The sequence below is a fragment of the Salvelinus namaycush genome, chromosome 2, assembly GCF_016432855.1.
Source record: "Salvelinus namaycush isolate Seneca chromosome 2, SaNama_1.0, whole genome shotgun sequence".
In the NCBI taxonomy this organism is placed as follows: domain Eukaryota; kingdom Metazoa; phylum Chordata; class Actinopteri; order Salmoniformes; family Salmonidae; genus Salvelinus; species Salvelinus namaycush.
The window spans coordinates 59,764,336-59,779,750 of record NC_052308.1 but is presented as its reverse complement, the minus strand read 5'-3'; the positions used below and the strand labels follow the sequence as shown (position 1 = coordinate 59,779,750).

Genomic DNA, 15,415 nt, shown 5'->3' with positions numbered 1-15,415 from the left:
AGTGCTCATGATAATTTATTAAATCGAAACTGAACACTAACATGAAACAAAATAACAAAATGAATACAAACGACAACAGTCCCGTGTGGCACGAATACAAACACGGAAACAAACACCCACAAAACACACGTGAAACCCAGGCTGCCTAAGTATGATTCTCAATCAGGGACAACGATTGACAGCTGCCTCTGATTGAGAATCATACCAGGCCGAACACAAAAATCCCAACATAGAAAATCAACCATAGACAAACCCACCCAACTCACACCCTGACCAACTAAAATAAATAGCAGACAAAAGAAAACAGGTCAGGAACGTGACAACGTTCATATGTACAAACAACAGTACGCAAGTATAAACACCATGGGACCACGCAGCTGTCATACCGCTCAGGAAGGAGACGCGTTCTGTCTCCTAGAGATAAACATAGTTTGGTGCGAAAAGTGCAAATCAATCCCAGAACAACAGCAAAGGACCTTGTGAAGATGCTGGAGAAAACAGGTACAAAAGTATCTATATCTACAGTAAAATGAGTCCGATATCGACATAACCTGAAAGCCAAAGAACACCATCCCAACAGTGAAGCTCGGGGGTGGCAGCGTCATGTTTTGGGGTGCTTTGCTGCAGGAGGGACTGGTACACTTCACAAAATAGATGGCATAATGAGGAGGAAAATTACGTGGATATATTGAAGCAACATGTCAAGACATCAGTCAAGAAGTTAAAGCTTGGTCACAAATGGGTATTCCAAATGGGCATTGACCCCAAGCATACTTCCAAAGTTGTGGCAAAATGCCTTAAGAACAGCAAAGTCAATATATTGGCTTCAAGCCTATCGAAAAATTGTGGGCAGATCTGGAAAAGCATGTGCGGGCAAGGAGGCCTACAAACCTTACTCAGTACAGCTCTGTCAGGAGGAAATGGCCAAAATTCACCCAATTTATTTATGGAAGCTTGTGGAAGGCTATCCGAAACGTTTGACCCAAGTTAAACAATATAAAGGCAATGCTACCAAATACTAATTGAGTGTATGTATACTGCTGACCCACTGGAAATGTGATGAAAGAAATAAAAACTGAAATAAATCATTCTCTCTACTATTATTCTGACATTTCACATTCTTAAAATAAAGTGGTGATCCTAACTGACCAAAGACAGGGAATTGTTATTAGAATTCAATGTCAGGAATTGTGAAAAACTGAGTTTAAATGTATTTGGCTAAGGTGTATGTACTCTTCCGACTTCAGCTGTATGTGTACTACTATTACTGCCCAGTGTAATCTGATGTAATTAGCTCTGCATGCACTGCATCTGTATTATGGTCAAGTTCACATTGTTACACAATAAAAACATGGAATAAAACATTTATATGAAACATGTATGATGTAATTGAAACACTGCTAAAAATGTAAGATTAGAAGAATGTTGATGCGTTCATCTCAGTACCAAAGTACCAAAGAACTGTATTACTGTTTTGTTTTTCAGTGAGTCAATGATTGATGGATGGATGTTGGAATGATTCATTGAGGTAATGTTAGTGTTGATGTCAGAGGTGATAGCTGATTCCATATGGAGACTGAAAAGGATCCTCGGCATCCCCATTCTGGTCGCTTCTCATCCAATAAATTGCTTGGCTGTGTTCCAAAGCTGGGCTCAAACAGTGGAATACATTTTTAAATATGCTTAATGGAACATACATTTTTAGAAAGCTAAACATTTGAAAATGACTCCAATATTTTGTCAGACCCTGATCTGTTTCACATGTCTTTTGATTGTCTCCACTCCCTCCAGGTGTCGCTTATTTTCCCTGGTGTATATATCCCTGTGTTTCCTGTCTCTCTGTGCCAGTTCTTCTTGTATGTCTTTCAAGTCAACCAGCTTGTTTTCCCGACCTCCTGCTTCTATTCTCTTCTTGCTAGTCCTCCCGGTTTTGACCCTTGCCTGTTTTCTGGACAACGTACCCACCTCCTGACCGTTCTGCCTGCCTTGACCTCGAGCCTGCCTGCCACTCTTGACTCTGAACTATTTTTTCCCTTCTACCATTCTCTTGCCTACCTCTTTTGGATTGATTAATAAATATCAAAGACTCATACCATCTGCAACTGGGTTTTGCCTTGAGACCTTATACATTTTCAATACATATCCCAATTATAAGTGACTACCTTTAAAACTTACTGTTTTTAGGCCAGTACTTGACTAGCATTTAAAAAATAAATTGCCTCTATGAAACATGATGCTAATAAACAGTAGAGATGGAGTTAGCCATGTTACTCCCTCCTCTGTCCCTATCACCCTCTTGCAACCTCCCGTTGTCACTCTACTGATGATCAGAAAGATAATAAATAGATATATAGCCTATCTATTTATCTATCTATCTACAGGGGGTACCAGTACCAATTCAATGTGCGGGGCTACAGGTTAGTCGAGGTAATTAACAATATCCACAGTCATGTACACCCTGAAGTGTATGACTTCCCTACAGGTATATCTTTGGTCAATATTATGGTTTCCTACTAATTTCAACTGAATTTGTGACCTGGAGCAACAATAGGGTTTTGAATTTATAAATGGGAGTAACACTTTATTTTAACGTTGTATCCACAATTCATTCATTACACATTTAGGAAACCAATCATTAAACCTTTTTATTGATTTTATTTAAACTTTATTTAACCAGGTTTGTCTAATTGAGATAAAAATGACAAATTCAAAAGAGACCTGGAACAAGACAGCAGCATCAACACATCAGTGTCTGACAAACAGGCATATGACATCAACCAGATGAAAAAATATCAACATAAAATGCAGCATGCCAGTAAAGTACACATACAAATACTAAATAAGAATGAACCAGTGTTTTAGCCTGTGTTTTGCTATCTATGTCCACCAGACAGCACTGTAGAGATCACAGTGGTCAATTAGACATCTCTGGTTAGTGACAAAACGAAGGGCTGCATGATACAATCAAAAGCCTTCAAATCAAATTACATTTTATTTGTCACATGTGTTGAATACAACAGGTGTCGACCTTAAAGTTAGTTCTTACTTACAAGACCTTAACCAACAACGCAGTTTAAATATATATACGTATATATATATATGAAGTAACAAATTATTAAACAGCAGAAGTAAATTAACAATAGTGAGGCAATATACAGGGGGAACCGGTACAGAGTCAATGTGCGGGGGCACAGGTGGGTCGAGGTAATTGACGCAATAAATACAAGTGGGTAAAGTGACTTATGCATACTGTAGATAACAGAGAGTAGCAGCAGCATATAAGAGGGGGGGGCTTGCAAGTTGTCTGGGTAGCCATTTGATTAGATGTTCAGTAGTCTTATGGCTTGTGGGTAGAAGCTGTTTAGAAGCCTCTTGGACCTAGACTTGGCACTCCGCTACCACTTGCCATGCGGTAACAGAGAGAACAGTCTATGACTAGGGTGGCTGGAGTCTTTGACAATTGTTAGGGCCTTTCTCTGACACTGCCTGGTATAGAGGTCCTGGATGGCAGGAAGCTTGGCCCCAGTGATGTACTGGGCTGTACGCACCACCCTTTGTAGTGCCTCGCGGTCGGAGGCTGAGCAGTTGCCATACCAGGCAGTGATGCAACCAGTCAGGATGCTCTCGATGGTGTAGCTGTAGAACCTTTTGAGGATCTGAGTACCCATGCCAAATCTTTTCAGTCTCCTGAGGGGGAACAGGTTTTGTCGTGTCCTCTTCACGACTGTCTTGGTGTGCTTGGACCACGTTAGTTTGTCGGTGATGTGGACACCAAGGAACTTGAAGCTCTCAATCCACAGTAGGTTTAAAAGGTAGTCACTTGTAATTGGGATATGTATTGAACATGTCGGAGCCATTGACAAATGTTTAGTTTTTTAAATGTATTTTCCATAAAGCATATTTAAAACTGTATTCCGGTTTGGAGCGAGCTTTGGAACAAAGGCAGGGAAATTGTGGGGTGAGAAGCGACCAGAATGGGGATGCCGAGGTTCCTTTTCAGTCTCCATATGGAATCAGCTATCACCTCTGAAGTCATCACTAACATTACCTCAGTGAATCATTCCAACATCCATCCATCAATGAATGTCAAAAAAACAAACAGTAATACAGTTAATTGGTACTTTGGTACTGAGAAAAACTCATCAACATTCTGAAGAATATATGTTTTATCCATAAACATGTACTTTATGTCCTGATACATGATAGATGATTGGTGAAGTTAGTGGATAAAGAATGATGATCAGAATTTCTGGTGGCAGTGTTGTATTGTTGATGTGTCATATTGTGATCCTCCAATAAACTATCAAGCATTACACATGTTTAGTCGCTTTTTAAAAGAATCGTACATTTTGAAGAGTGTTTCAATTAGCATTTCACTTTAAGGTCCATGTGACGAATACAGTATGATTTGATTTGATGCTGCTGTTTTGTTCCAGGTCTCTCTGGATTGAGATTTTAATCTCAACGAGACAAACCTGGTCAAAAAAAGTTGTAATAAAATAAATAAAAAGGTTTAATGATTGGTTTCCTAAATGTGTTATGAATTGATGATGGAAACAACCTTAAAATAACCACCATTTATACATATTAGCCTATCCAAGCTCCAGGTCACAAATTCAGTTGAAATTACTAGGAAACCATGATATTGACCTACGTTTTGCCTGGAGGGCAGTCATACACTTCAGGCTGTGCATGACTGCTGTTTTCGCCATGGCTGTAATGTCATATTGTTTGTTATTCAACTGTGAGAGTAGTGGATGGGTGGGGCAGGTACAGTGGCTTCAGAAAGAGTATAAAACAGGGCTGCAGAGTGCAGAAAGACACCACACTACTACTGAAGACCAGAAGACATCATCCAGATAAACAGCCATCAATCAGACAGCATCGTCCAACTGTAAGAGGTATGTTTGTTTTCACTGAGAATCTTCTTTGCAAAGGTATATAAGAGTGGGCAGGTGTATACAAGTGGACAGGTAGGAATGGATGGAGAGGTGTAGGTGGACATGTGTATAATGTAACACGGTAGACCTGGGATCCATATTAACTTGCTGTTCTTTAATTTGGTAGAGTTAAAGGACCCAGTGTGTGTGTGTGTGTGTTAACATGTCGTGCTCTATGTGCTTTAGTAAAGGATGAAGATCCAGAGTATGTTACTGCTGTTCGCTCTAGTGGGTGTCCTGTTAGCAAGCTCCCTCAATGAAGATAACTCTGAGGAAGGTACGTCTTGTTAGTGAATGTGTATTACTTTACTGCACGTTGAAATCTGATATAATTTAGTAAAACGAAAAATCTTTCTTCCTCAGCTCTCCTGCAGGAGGATGATCTAAAAGGTGTAAAGGCTGCCTTTTTGGCAAAGTTGGCTTCTCTGAAGAACAGCCCCTCTGAAGATGAAGGACCACGTGAGCTATCTATCTATCTATCTATCTGTCTGTCTGTCTGTCTGTCTGTCTGTCTGTCTGTCTGAGCAACAGTAAAGTGACAACGGGAGGTTAGCAGAGGGTGATAGGGAAAGAGGAGGGAGTAACATGGCTAACTCTTATCTCTACTGTTTATCAGCATCATGTTTCATAGAGGCAAATCATGATTTAAATGGTAGTCAAATACTGGCCTAACAACAGTACTTTTAAAAGGTTGTCACTTGTAATTGGAATATGTATTGAACATGTCGGAGTCATTTTCAAATGTTTAGCCTTTTAAAAATGTATTTTCCATTAAGCATATTTAAAACTGTATTCCAGTTTTTGGCAAGCTTTGGAAAAAAATGAAGGAACATTTGGGCTGAGAACCGACCAGAATGGGGCTCCGAGGATCCTTTTCAGTCTCCATATCAAATCAGCTATCACCTCTGAAGTCATCACTAACAATACCTCAATGAATCATTCCAACATCCATCCATCAATGATTGACTAACATGAAAACAAAACAGTACTAGAGTTCTTGGGACTTTGGTACTGAGAAGAACTCATCAACATTCTGAAGAATATATGTTTTATCCAAAAACATGAACTTGAAGACCTGATACATGATAGTTGATTGGTCAAGTTAGTGGATAAATAATGATCAGAATTTCTGGTGGCAATGTTGTATGGTTGACGTGTCATATTGTGATCCTCCAATAAACTATCAAGCATTACACATGTTTAGTTGTTTTTTTGATTAATCTTTCATTTTTAGCAGTGTTTCAATTACATCATACATGTTTCATAATAATGTTTTATTCCATGTTTTTATTGTGTAACAATGTGAACTTGACCATAATACAGATGCAGTGCATGCAGAGCTAATTACATCAGATTACACTGGGCAGTAATAGTAGTACACATACAGCTGAAGTCGGAAGATTACGTACACCTTAGCCAAATACATTTAAACTCTGTTTTTTCACAATTCCTGACATTGAATTCTAAAAAAGAATCCCTATCTTAGGTCAGTTAGGATCACCACTTTATTTTAAGAATGTGAAATGTCAGAATAATAGTAGAGAGAAGGATTTATTTCAGTTTTTATTTCTTTCATCACATTCCCAGTGGGTCAGCAGTATACATACACTCAATTAGTATTTGGTAGCATTGCCTTTATATTGTTTAACTTGGGTCAAACGTTTCGGGTAGCCTTCCACAAGCTTCCATAAAGAAATTGGGTGAATTTTGTTCATTTCCTCCTGACAGAGCTGTACTGAGTAAGGTTTGTAGGCCTCCTTGCCCACACATGCTTTTCCAGATCTGCCCACAATTCTTCGATAGGATTGAAGCCAATACATTGACTTTGCTGTCCTTAAGGCATTTTGCCACAACTTTGGAAGTATGCTTGGGGTCAATGCCCATTTGGAAGACCCATTTGCGAACAAGCTTTAACTTCCTGACTGATGTCTTGACATGTTGCTTCAATATATCCACATAATTTTCCTCCTCATGATGCCATCTATTTTGTGAAGTGCACCAGTCCCTCCTGCAGCAAAGCACCCCAACAACATGATGCTGCCACCGCCGAGCTTCACTGTTGGGATGGTGTTCTTCGGCTCAAACGCCTCCCCCTTTTTCCTCCAAACATAACGATGGTCATGATGGCCAAACAGTTTTATTTTTGTTTCATCAATTCTCCAAAAAAGTATTTATTTGTCCCCATGTGCAGTTGCAAAGCCTAGTCTGGCTTTTTATGGTGGTTTTGGAGAATTGGCTTTTTCTTTGCTGATTGGCCTTTCAGGTTATGTTGATATCGGACTTTTTTTACTGTAGATATAGATGCTTTTGTACCTGTTTTCTCCAGCATCTTCACAAGGTCCTTTGCTGTTGTTCTGGGATTGATTTGCACTTTTCGCACCAAAGTATGTTCATCTCTAGGAGACAGAACGCGTCTCCTTCCTGAGCGGTGTGACGGCTGTGTGGTCCCATGGTGTTTATACTTGCGTACTGTTGTTTGTACATATGAACGTGATACCTTCAGGCGTTTGGAAATTGCTCCCAGGGATGAACCAGACTTGTGGAGGTCTACAATTTTATTTCTGAGGTCTGGCTGATTTCTTTAGATTTTCCCATGATGTCAAGCAAAGATGCACTGAGTTTGAAGGTAGTCCTTGAAATATATCCACAGGTACACCTCCAATTGACTCAAATTTTGTCAATTAGCCTATCAGAAGCTTTTAAAGCCATGACATCATTTTCTGAACTTTTCCAAGCTGTTTAAAGGCACAGTCAACTTAGTGTATGTAAACTTTTGAACAAGTGGAATTGTGATACAATGAATAATAAGTGGAATAATATGTCTGTAAACAATTGTTGGAAAAATGACTTGTGTTATGCACAAAGTAGATATCCTAACCGACTTGCCAAAACTATAGTTTGTTCACAAGAACTTTGTCGAGTAGTTGAAAATCGAGTTTTAAGTCGGAAGTTTACATGCACTTAGGTTAGAGTCATTAAACTATATGCACACACACACACACTAGACGTACCATCTTGAGAGTTGGCTTCATTGAGTGAGCTTGATAACAGCACTTCCGGTAGAATGAACAGCAGTAACATATCCTGTATCATCTACTAAGCTACATTCTGAATTTAAAATGGAAAAATACATTAGTCACTGGCCTACACACAATACCCCATAATGACAAAGTACATTTTTTTTGTTGGAATTTTAGCTAATTAATTGAAAATAAAATACAGAAATATCTAATTTACATAAGTATTCACAATAAATGTTAGAATCACATTTGGCAGTGATTACAGCTGTGAGTCTATCAGGATAAATCTCTAAGAACTTTGCACACCTGGATTGCACAACATTTGCCCATAATAATATTTTCTAAATTCTTCTAGCTCTGTCAAATTGGTTGTTGATCATTGTTAGACAACCATTTTTTGACATAGTCTTGACATAGATTTTCAAGCAGATTTAAGTGAAAACTTTAACTCGGCCACTAAGGAATATTCACTGTCTTCTTGGTAAGCAACTCCAGTGTAGATTTGGCCTTGTGTATGATGTTATTTTCCTGCTGAGAGGTGAATTAATCTTCCAGTGTCAGGTGGAAAGCAGACTGAACCAGGTTTTCCTCTAGGATTTTGTTGGTGCTTATTTCCATTCCGTTTCTTTTTTTGTCCTCAAAAACTCCCAAGTACATAACGATTACAAGCATACCCATAAAATGTTTCAGCCTCCATTGTACTTGAAAATATGGAGAGTGATACTCAGTTATGTGTTGTATTGGATTTCCCCCAAACATAATATTTTGTATTCAAGATAAAAGTGAATTGCTTTGCCACATGTTTTGCAGAATTACTTTAGTGCCTTGTTGCAAACAGGATGCATGTTTTGAAATATGTTTTATATGTACAGGCTTCCCTCTTTTCACTCTCAGTCTTCTCCTATCACAGCCACTTTACTCTGTAAATGGTTTTAAATCCCCATTGGCCTCATGGTGAAATCCCTGAGCGGTTTCCTTCCTCTCCGGAATCTGAGTTAGGAAGGACGTCTGTATCTTTGTAGTGACTAGGTGTTTATACACCATCCAAAATGTAATGAATAACTTCACCATGCTCAGAGGGATATTCAATGTCTGCTTTTTTTCTACCCATGTATCAATAGGTGCCCTCCTTTGTGAGGCATTGGAAACCCTCCCTGGTCTCTGTGATTGAATCTGTGTTTGAAATTCACTGCTCGACTGAGGCACCTTATAGAATATTGCATGTGAGGGGTACAGAGATGGGGTAGTCATGTAAGAAACTATTATTGCACACAGAATGAGTCCACGCAACTTATGTGACTTATTAACCTCTACTTCCTCACAAACCCGGGTCCGGGAGCACCCCCATCAGTAAAAAAAGCTGACTAGCATAGCCTAGCATAGCGTCACAAGTAAATAGTAGCATCTAAATATCATTAAATCACAAGTCCAAGACACCAGATGAAAGATACACATCTTGTGAATCCAGCCATCATTTCTGATTTTTAAAATGTTTTACAGGGAAGACACAATATGTAAATCTATTAGCTAACCACCGTTAGCAAAAGACACCACTTTTTTTACTCCACCATTTTCTTACTGCATCAGTAGCTATCACAAATTCGACCAAATAAAGATATAAATAGCCACTAACCAAGAAACACTTTCATCAGATGACAGTCTGATAACATATGCTATACAATAAATATGTTTTGTTAGAAAAATGTGCATATTTCAGGTATAAATCATAGTTTACCATTGCAGCCACCATCACAACTCTCACCAAAGCAACTAGAATAACTACAGAGACCATCGTGTATTACCTAATTACTCATCATAAAACATTTCTTAAAAATACACAGCGTACAGCAAATGAAAGACACAGATCTTGTGAATCCAGCCAATATTTCAGATTTTTTAAGTGTTTTACAGCGAAAACACAATATAGCGTTATATTAGCTTACCACAATAGCAAACATCACAACAGCATTGATTCAAGGCAAAAATAGCGATAACGTATAAACCACCAAAATATATTAATTTTTTCACTAACCTTCTCAGAATTCTTCAGATGACAGTCCTATAACATCATATTACACAATGCATATAGAGTTTGTTCGAAAATGTGCATATTTAGCGGCACAAATTGTGGTTATACAATGAGAAAAGTAGCAAAGCTGCCCAGAAAATGTCAGGTGAAATCTTTGGAGAGGCACCTATTCTAATCAGTAACTAATCCAAAACTTGACTAAAAAATACAGGTTGGACAGCAAATGAAAGACAAATTGGTTCTTAATGCAATCGCTGTGTTACATTTTTAAAATTAACGTTACTTCAACATACAGCGTGCGTTAAAGCGAGGCTGCACTGCAATTAATGGCGGCTTATGCATTTGACATTTTTCAACAGAACAACGAATTATCAGCATAAATAGTTCTTACTTTTTGATGAACTCCCATCAGAATCTTGGGAAAGGTGTCCTTTGTCCAAAAGAATCGTTGCTAGGTTGTAGAACGTCCTCTTCAATGTTGCAATTAGCAGTAAACATTAGCATGTGAGAGAGAGATACCCAACCCCCTAGAACGCCAGGAAATTAAATACCCGAAAATCGCAATATACTGACATAAAATGATATAATTTGGTTTAAAATAACAAGATTATGATGTCTTTAAAGCCTATATCGAATAAAAACACAGCCGGAAATTTCTAAGAGCTATAACCGAAGGTTCTAGTACAATATGCCAAGGTCCTCAGTGCGTCAGAGCGAAGAGCGAAAAGAACAGACACGTCCTTGCCAAGCGATTTATAACCTTTCAGATCTACGTAGAGACTCCATTTCAAGTCTCCCTATTCGCTAACATCCAGGGGAAGGTGTATGCAGTGCATCTCAACCAATAGAAGACAGGCAGATTTATAAACAGGTCTCAGAGCAGCTTGCAAAATTTGGCATTCTCACATCCACATAGGAAAATTGCTCTAAGTCCAGTTCTGTTTCACTCACAGATATAATTCAAACAGTTTAAGAAACTAGAGAGTGTTTTCTATCCAATAGTAATAATAATATGCATATTGTACGAGCAAGAATTGAGTACGAGGCAGTTTAATTTGGGAACGTCATTATTACAAAGTGCTAACAGCACCCCCTATTGACAATCTGGACCCTCTCTTTCTATAATTATCCGCCGCAATTGTTGCAACCCCTATTACTAGCCTGTTCAACCTCTCTTGCGTATCATCTGAGATCTCCAAAGATTGGAACGCTGCCGCGGTCATCCCCCTCTTCAAAGGCGAAGACACTCTAGACCCAAACTGTTTACAACCCTATATCTATACTAGCCTGCCTTTCTAAGGTCTTCGAAAGCCAAGTTAACAAACAGATCACCGACCATTTCGAATCCCACCGTACCTTCTCCGCTATGCAATATGGTTTCTGAGCTGGTCATGGGTGCACCTCAGCCACACTCAAGGTCCTAAACGATATCATAACCGCCATCGATAAGAAACAATACTGTGCATCCGTATTCATTGACCTGGCCAAGGCATTCGACTCTGTCAATCACCACATCCTCATCGGCAGACTCGATAGCCTTGGTTTCTCAAATGATTGCCTCGCCTGGTTCACCAATTACTTCTCTGATAGAGTTCTGTGTGTCAAAATCAGAGGGCCTGTTGTCCGGGCCTCTGGAAGTCTCTATGGGGGTGCCACAGGGTTCCATTCTTGGACCGACTCTCTTCTCTGTATACATCAATGATGTCGCTCTTGCTGCTGGTGAGTCTCTGATCCACCTCTACGCAGACGACACCATTCTGTATACTTCTGGCCCTTCTTTGGACACTGTGTTAACTTCTTTGGGGTAGGGGGCAGTATTTTCATGTCCGGATGGAAAGCATGCCCAGAGTAAACGGCCTGCTACAAAGCCATAAAAGCTAGAATATGCATATTATTTGTAGATGTGGATAGAAAACACTCTGAAGTTTCTAAAACTGTTTTGAATGATGTCTGTGAGTATAACAGAACTCATATGGCAGGCAAAAAACCTGACAAAGAATCCAACCAGGAAGTGGGAAATCTGAGGTTGGTTGATTTTCAACTCAGTTCCTATTGAAGATACAGTGGGTTATTGGTAATGTTGCACTTCCTAAGGCTTCCACTAGATGTCAACAGTCTTTAGAACCTTGTCTGATGCTTCTACTGTGAAGTCCATGCGCGTTCACATGAGAGGGAGCTCTGTTCCATCGCACTTATGAAGACAATGGAATTCTCCGGTTGGAATGTTATTGAAGATTTATGTTAACCTGATGAGGACAGAGGGCGCTGTTTTCACTTTGAATTTTGTCTGTGAGTAAAACAGAACTCATTTGGCAGCACACTTTCTGACCAGGAAGTGGAAAGTCTGAAAATGATGCTCCGTTCAAGGGCCTGCCTATAAATGGGCATGATACGTATGAGTATACATGCACGTCATACACCTTCCCCTAGATGTCGAGAGGAAGTGAGAGAAGAAATGAAGTGTTTATCTTGGTCTGAGGTGGAATTAATCCTCTTGGCACGACGAGTCACCCATTTTTGTTTTCAGGAAGGCGCGAAGTTGGACCTGGATTTGCCTTCTGAATAGCTGTCGTTATAGGCGACTACTATCTCCGGCTTTAATTTTATTTGATACATGTGACAATATCATCGTAAAGTATGTTTTTTCAATATAGTTTTATTAGATTTTTGAAATTTATTCGGGACGTTAGGCGTGTTGCGTTGTGTGCCTTTGTTCAGAAAGGAGAGCTTTGCGCCACTTGGCTAGTGCGCTTGCTAATTCAAGAGGGAAAATGGACGTTCTAAATCCAAACAACGATTGTTCTTGACAAAGGACCCCTTGTCCAACATTCTGATGGAAGATCCCCAAAAGTAGGACCCATTTTGTCATGCTATTTCATATATCTGTCGAACTGTGTACTAGTAGTTTTGCGCCCAGGTTTTGGCCACTCTCTCTCGCTATAACATAAGCCTTATGTCGTAATGAAGATATTTTTAGAATTCTAACACTGCGATTGCATTAAGAACTAGTGTATCTATCATTTCCTATACAACATGTATTTTTTTGTAATGTTTATGAATAGCTATTTGGTCAGAATAGGTGAGAGTCTAATAGAAATATCCGCACATTCTGGGAAAAGAAGCTACGTTAGCATAATGGATAACCACTGATTTCAGCTCTAAATATGCACATTTTCGAACAAAACATAAGTGTATGTATAACCTGATGTTATAGGACTGTCATCTAAGGAAGGTTTATGAAGGTTAGTGAAAATGAATATCTTTTGCTGGTTTATTCGCTAACGCTAACGTGCCTATTGCTATCGCTAACATGCCTTGATGAATGAATGTGGTTGTGTGGTAGGCTATTGTAGTAAGCTAATATAATGCTATATTGTGTTTTCGCTGTAAAAACACTTAAAACATCTGAATATTGGCTGGATTCACAAGATGCTTGTCTTTCATTTGCTGTACAAGATGCATTTTTCAGAAATGTTATGATGAGTATTTAGGTATTCCACGTTGGTCTCTATAATTACTCTGGCTGCTTCGGTGCTATTTTTGATGGTAGCTGTGATGGTAGCTGCAATGTAAAACTGATTTATACCTCAAATATGCAAATTTTTCGATCAAAACATAGATTTATTGTATAACATGTTATAAGACTGTCATCTGATGAAGTTGTTTGTTGGTTAGTTTGGTTGGTTCTTGGTTAGTTAGGTTGGCTTTGTGCATGCTACCTGTGCTGTGAAAAATGTCTGTCCTTCTTTGTATTTGGTGGTGAGCTAACATAAATATACGTGCTATTTTTGCTGTAAAACATTTAAAAATCGGACATGTTGGCTGGATTCACAAGATGTGTACCTTTCATTTGCTGTATTGGACTTGTTAATGTGTGAAAGTTAAATATTTCTAAAAAATATATTTTGAATTTCGCGCTCTGCCTTTTCAGTGGAATGTGGGAGGAGTTCCGCTGGCGGAACGCTGTAGCGGTAAAGGTTAATAACATCCTAAAGATTGATTCAATACATCATTTGACATGTTTCTACTGACTGTTACGGAACTTTTTGACATTTCGTCTGCTTTTAGTGAACGCGCTTCGTGACTTGGGATTTGTTTACCAAACGCTCTAACAAAAGTAACTATTTGGACATAAATGATGGACATTACCGAACAAAACAAACATTTCTTGTGGAAGTGGGAGTCCTGGGAGTGCATTCCGACGAAGATCAGCAAAGGTAAGTGAAGATTTATAATGCTATTTATGACTTTTGTTGACTGCATAATATGGCGGATATATTTGTGTCTTGATTGGGCTCTGAGCGCCGACTGAGATTATTGCATGGTTTGCTTTTTCCGTAAAACTTTTTTGAAATCTGACACAGCGGTTGCATTAACTTATCTAGGATAGGTGGGAGGGTAGCGCGCCAAATTCCAATATATTACTATAAAAATCAATCTTTCATGAAATCACACATGAAAGACACCAAATAAAGCTACTCATGTTGTGAATCCAGCCAACATGTCTGATTTCAAAAAGGATTTACGGGGAAAGCACACCAAACAATTATGTTAGCTCAGTACATAGCCACAGAAAAACACAGCCATTTTCCCAGCAAAAGATAGTAGTAACAAAAACCAGAAATAGAGATAAAATGAATCACTAACCTTTGAACATCTTCATCAGATGACACTCATATGACATCCTGTTACACAATACATTTATGTTTTGTTCGATAATGTGCATATTTATATCCACAAATCTCGGTTTACATTGGCGCCATGTTCAGAAATGCCTCCAAAATATCCGGAGTAATTACAGAGAGCCATGTCAAATAACAGAAATAATCATCATAAACTTTGATGAAAGATACATGTTTTACATATAATTAAAGATACACTTGTTCTTAATGCAACCGCTGTGTCAGATTTTTTTTAAACTTAACGTAAAAAGCACACCATGCAATAATCTGAGATGGCGCTCAGATTTAACAACATTTCTCCGCCATTTCTCTGGAGTCTCCAAAATTTCTCTGGAGTCAACAGAAATACGAAATTACATCATAAATATTCCCTTAACTTTGATTATCTTCATCAGAATGCAGTGCCAGGAATCCTATTTCCACAATAAATCGTTGTTTTGTTCGATAATGTCCATTACTTATGTCCAATTAGCTAATGTTGCTAGCATGTGTAGTACACGTGTCCAAACGCTCGCGCAGATGCAGGCAAACGTTGGACGAAAACTTCAAAAAGTTATATTCCAGGTCGAAAAAACTGGTCAAATTTAGTAGAGAATCAATCTTCAGGATGTTGTTATCATTTATATCCAATAACGTTCCAACCGAAGCATTATTTCATGTCTGTATAAGTAATGGAACGCAAGGCGACAACATGAGGAAAGCGCACGACCAAGAACTGGCAATCTGCCAGACCACTGACTCATT

At 38.8% G+C, this 15,415-nt stretch overlaps 1 long non-coding RNA gene across 1 annotated transcript; it reads left to right on the top strand.

Moving 5' to 3' along the window:
- Positions 1 to 4,823: 4,823 nt before the first annotated feature.
- On the top strand, positions 4,824 to 5,980 carry LOC120026968. Its single transcript, XR_005473254.1, has 4 exons — positions 4,824 to 4,901; positions 5,127 to 5,217; positions 5,304 to 5,399; positions 5,739 to 5,980. It is a non-coding gene; the product is annotated as an uncharacterized LOC120026968 (long non-coding RNA).
- Positions 5,981 to 15,415: the final 9,435 nt, after the last annotated feature.